Source organism: Eretmochelys imbricata, chromosome 14 (assembly GCF_965152235.1).
Source record: "Eretmochelys imbricata isolate rEreImb1 chromosome 14, rEreImb1.hap1, whole genome shotgun sequence".
In the NCBI taxonomy this organism is placed as follows: domain Eukaryota; kingdom Metazoa; phylum Chordata; order Testudines; family Cheloniidae; genus Eretmochelys; species Eretmochelys imbricata.
In genome coordinates, this window is record NC_135585.1 from 14,436,135 (window position 1) to 14,442,269 (window position 6,135).

The window sequence follows — 6,135 nt, forward strand, 5'->3', positions numbered from 1 at the left end:
GCACAGAGCTGTGCTGGAGGCAAGAAGAAGGAGAACAAAGAGAGCAGAGAGAGATACAGAACAGCTGGAGGAAACCTTGTATGCATGCCAAGCATCCTAGTTAGGAAGGACAGTTCCTATCCTAGAGCAAGATACCCATCATATTCCCACTGTCTCTCCCTAAAGCTTCTTTAGCCTGAGGGATTTTAAAGGAGTTAAAAGGTGTGCTCCTATTTTTCTCTCCAAATCTTGCTACATATAGGTACCACATACAAGCAGGATTAGGAGGGAAAACAAGGGGCAGGGAGGGGAAAGAGTTAGCAGCAGCATTATCCCATTTCTATAAGGAGCCATCAGCATAATATCTGGGAGTCTGTAGCACATGGAATGTCCATGGGAAGGAGGGAGAGGGGGAGGCAGGGAGACAAGAGGTAGGAAAAAGAGAATGTAAAAAGAGATGGCTAGAAAGACAGGCAGTAGAAATGGTAAAAGTGGAGAAATCCACTGGTGGAAACTACTGAGAGAAACACCAGCAGTTTGTATATAGGCCAGAGGATATTGTTTCATTTACTCCCAAGAGAAGAGGAGCAAGAGCAAGCACAGAGGATATTGGGTGGATCTGTTGTTTCAGTCTCAACAGCCTTTAATGAGCTGATTAAGAGAAGTCAGGGGTGAGGGACAGAATCAGGGTTACAAAGAGACACAGCCAGATGGGTGCAGAGGGGTTACAGTACCAGAGATCAGGCGCCAGGGAACATGTGCACATTCTCTTGCTCTCTGTTTCTAGTTTGCTCTCTCCTCTCCTGTAAGTTGAGAGATTGAGGCTGTGGGGTTTTGCATGGCTACAAACTATAGCAGGGGTCTCCTGTAAAAGACTTGTTCTTTGGGGATACTATTCTCCCTTCTTGCTGGGGACTTCATCCAGTCCATTTGGGACCCATAAGGAACATCTCCTTTGTGGTCCGTAACAGCAGCACCTGCACATGTTGCACCATTAATTAAGCTAGACCCCCCCAGACGAAGAGGAGAGAGATCACAGGAACCCCCTAGGAGGGTGAAGAGACCTTGGATTTCACAGTGGGTTGAAACAACTGATTGGCGGGGCACAGAATGTTCCCAGTAAACACATGCCTAAGGTTCTATCTTACAGCCCTTCTCCAAAGCCAATGCACTGGCACAACATCATGACTGTGGAGTAGGTGCCACCCACTAAAGGGTTAATCAGCTCTCAGAACTTGCTACATAAGAGTCTCCTGCCCCCAGGCCACTGCTCAGCCAACAAGCATTATTTGGATGTAGTGATGCCTGTATAATTAATACCCTCGTGGGGGTGGATTTCTGGAAAAACCAGTCTCCACTTTGAGAATGCTCTAGGTTCCTCGCCTGTTCCTGCCATTGAACTGAGTTTCTAAACAAAACATCTATTTATCTCTCTAATGTCTTGTCCACGTTGGGGATTTGGCCCAGTGGCAGTCATCAGCGGCTGGCTACTGATGTAGCTCCTCCAGCACATATTTTTGGTGTAGAAAAGGGAGGTTGCTATGAGCCATGACTTGCACCTGTGCAGTTTACCCCGTTTCAAGCAGGGGTAAACTTCACTGATGCAAACTGTGACTTACATTGGCTTTGCCTGCTTACACTAGGGGTTTGCACTAGTGCAGCTACACGGATGGCTAAAACCCCTAGTGCAGACAAAGCCAATTCACCTCCAGACTTTTATTATTGCTTCAACCACAACAGCGTGGCACAGCCGTATCCTTAGCTATGGCTCTTCTTTTTGCATACTACATTTTTAATATTATTATTTGTATAACCACAGTGCCTAGGGGCCTCAGACATGGACCAGGACCCGTGTGCTGGGCACTGTACAAACACATAAAAGAACCCTGCTTGACTGCCTGCTAGCTAAGGGGCAGACTGTAGAAGGAGACAGATCAAGAAACACATTCCACTTTCTGTTTCATGGAGACTTTATGTTCGTTCCTTCTTAGTGTGTTGTTTTCTTCAATCTAAAATAAAAGTCACTTAGACTGAAAGGTACAGCTGGTAAAAAGAAACCTGGTTCATAAGTATCTGTATGTGTAAAAATATAGAGTTTAGTTCACTCTGATTCACAGGTTCACAGTGGTAGTTATTCACTGTGCATGGAAAGAACAGCAGCACAAAGGACAGGGTTGACAGTATTTTAAAGAAGAGAGGAAGAAAAAGAGAAGAAAAAAGTAAAGAAACAGGCCTCTTTTAGCAGAGTCTGACTTGTGCTCTGAAGAAGTTATACCAGCTGTAGCCCCCGTAAGGAGCATTGAGCTTTGCTAAGCAAATGATTTAGAGCCAAGAGGGAAAAAGTACTATGTTTATATCAGAAGTTGGCTCAAAGTCATTTCCTCTCCCGAAGGACCTCATGGCAACACAATATTAGGTGACACTGAATGTAACGAGTTCGTTAAATGATTAGATTTTTATTCCCATAGCAAACATGTCTTGGCTGAAAGATCATTTCCTAAACCATAGATGACACTGAAACAGCATCTGCGGTTACAGCAAATTTAAAATACTCTAACTCTACATTGTATGACTCTGGAGATACATTTGAACAGCTGAGAGATCATTTTGAACATGGACTCATTAGCAACATCCCGTGAAGCAAATTACTAAATGCAGCATGTGGAGTTGACATATCTTATGCAAGGACATTGGGTGAAATTCAGCCAAGTACGGAAAAGCTGCACACGACCTTCTAAACGCCTTATATCCCCATGAAGAGCTTAAGTGGTGTGTTGGTCTTGTCTAGATTCTCTACATTTAGTCAAATTCCACCCATTATGATTATTTTAGAAAGTACTGCACTCAGCATGGAAAGGAACAAACGTCCACAGCCATCCAGGCTGTCCTCATTGGCTTACATTTGCAGATTCCATCTACAAAGTCATCCCACACAAAGCCCCAGAAAAATCACCCACTGAAAACAGTATATAAAGCAGATCACTTTTTTCCCGCACCATCATCAAAGAGACAGAGAGTTTTAAGACATTTCAGTGCTGGTCCACTTTCACAGCTAGGACATATGGAGAGAGCACGTGAGAAAATGACAGTGGGGAAGCTAGCAGTGTCTTCATCAACACTAGGTTTTCAAATGCAGCACCAGACAAAGGAATATAATAACCAATACGCCCTTGAGGCATCAGTTTGAGGTGCAGTGATTTTGAGGATATTTTTTGGAGACGGACAGTGGGAGAACAGCAGTGGTGAGCAGAGTAACTGTGACAGTAAATTTAACTGTTGGTCCCGGTTGAAAAGGTCCTGCTCATCCGAACAGCTGTAGGACTGAGGTGCTAAATTCTGACTGATCAAGAGTTATCTGGGTCAGATGATCCAGTGTAGGAATTATGTATTAAACATAGCTCCGAGTTCAAATCAAGATGGGCATGTTACAAAAGGGACTGAGACTAAACTGTAGATGTAGACTGAGGAAACGATTCTAAAACTTTGGAAAGTTAGACCAGTGCCTGACACACTGTGGGATGCTGTGAATCAATGACTCAAAGAGCTCAAACATTAATTGTTAATCCCTGTTCATCCTAATGAGTGGATCACACCTATTCGATGCGTTTCCAAAGCAGAGGGCTGAGTGTAAATATGCAGCTGTTATCAAATGGCAGTGGATCACTACTGATACGTAGATCTTCACCCTATTCCTGTAGCTCAGGACTTGTTTTTAGATGTTAGCAGGAGATAAGGTGAGTGAGGTAATATCTTTTATTGGACCAACTTCTGTTGGTAAGAGAGACACGCTTTCGAGCTTGAGAAAGAGCTCTGGCCAAGTGCAAAAGTGTGTCTCTCTCACCAACAGAAGTTGGTCCAATAAAAGATACTACCACACCCATCTTGTCTCTCGAATATCCAGGGACCAACACGGCTACAACACTGCATATAGCATATAGGAAAGAAATTCGCCAAGATTAAGATTAGACTCATGTTTACCAGCAGGTGGCACTGGATAGTGAAACTAAGCTAGTACTTTGTCATTAACACAATAAAAGGGTTATTCCAATATAACAAGAAAAGGAGTACTTGTGGCACCTTAGAGACTAACAAGAGTCCTTGTTAGTCTCTAAGGTGCCACAAGTACTCCTTTTCTTTTTGCGAATACAGACTAACACGGCTGCTACTCTAAATCCAATATAACAGGTTACCCTATTGTATATCTAGGTGCACCAGTGTTTTTTTCAGCACTTCATAGACCAGATATTGCCAGGGCTAACAAGCGCCATGTATAATCTGGACAACATCCTGCTTACTTGCTAACTGACCATTTATTATTTACATTACAGGAGTGCTGAAAGACCTCAATCAATATATAGGTCCCACTGGGCTAGATGCTAGGGAAGTTCGGTGCTCAATTATTTTTGAGGATCTAGGTCTAAGTGGCTGCTCAGTCAAATAGAAAATCTGTGGTAGAAATGGAGGAATCAACCCAAATTTCCTGGGTCACAGTCCAGTGCCTTTAACCACAAGACAATCCTTTCCCTTTAATATAAACTCTTTCCTTGGACCATGATTGGGCTTCTGGCCACTCCTCCAATAAAAATACATAATGTATGAATAAATTCAGAGATTCCAGGATCAGAAGGGACCACTGTGATCATCTAGTCTGCCCTCCTGTATAACACAGGCCATAGAACTTCCACAGAATAATTCCTAGAGCAGAGCATTTAGAAAAACATCTGATCTTCACTTTAAAATTGCCAATGATAGAGAATCTATCATAACCCTTGGTAATTTATCGCAATGCTTAGTTACACTCTATGTTAAAAATGTATACCTTATTTCCAGTCTATCTTCAATTTTCAGCCATTGGACCTCTCTCGGCTAGACTGAAGAGCCCATTATAAATATTTGTTCCACACGTAGGTACTTAGAGATTGTAATCAAGTCAACCCTTAACCATCTATTTGTTAAACTAAATAGACTGAGCTCCTTGAGTCTATCACTATAAGGCATCTTTTCTAATCTTTTAATCATTCTTGTGGTTTTTCTGAAACATCTCCAATTTGTCAACATCCTTCTAGAATTGCGGACACCACAACAGAACACAGTATTCCAGCAGCGGTTGGACCAGTGCCAAATACAGAGATTAAAATAACCACTCTACCCTTACATAAGATACCATTGTTTATACCGCCAACGATTGCATTAGCCCTTTTACAGTGTTGCCCTGGGAGCTTATGTTCAGCTGATTATCCACCACGACCCCCACATCTTTTTCAGAGTCACTATTTCCCAGGATAGAGTCCTTCATTGTTTAAGTATGGCCTATATTCTTTGCTCTTAGATATATATATATTTGCAATATTAAAATGCATATTGTTTACTTGTGCCCAGCGTACCAACTGATCCAGATCGTTCTGAATCAGTGAACAGTTCTCTTCATTATTTACCACTCCCCCAATTTTTGTGCCATCTGCAAACTTTTATTAGTGGTGATTTTAGGTTTCCTTCCAGGTCATTAAAAAAAATCAAACACCATGGAGCCAAGAACTGATCCCTGCAGTCGCCACTAGAAACACACCCTTTGGATGATGATTCTCCAATTACAATTATATATTGAGACCTACCAGCTAGCTAGCTTTTAATCCATTTAATGTGCACCATATTAATTTTATATTTTTTTAATCAAAATGTCATGCAGTACCAAGTCAAATGCCTTACAAAAGTCCAAGTATATTACATCAATACTATTACCTTTATCAACCAACTTTGTAATCTCATCAGAAAAAAGATATCAAGTTAGCTTGACAGGAGCTATTTTGCATAAACCCATTTTGATTGGCATTAATTATATTACCCTCCTTTAATTCTTTATTATTTGACTCCCATTATCAGCCATTCTTGCCCAGGATAGATAGCAGACTGACAGGCCTATAATTACCCAGGTCATCGCATTTACCCTTTTTAAATATTGGCACAACATTAGCTTCCTTCCAGTCTTCTGGAACTTCCCCATTGTTCCAAGACTTATTGAAAATGGTCCAGCATGCTCCTCAGCCAGATGTTTTAAAACTCTTGGATGCAAGTTCTCCAGACCTACTGATTTTAAAAAATTAGTAGCTGCTGTTTAACATCCTCCTGACATACTAGTGGAATAGAAAGAGTGTTGTG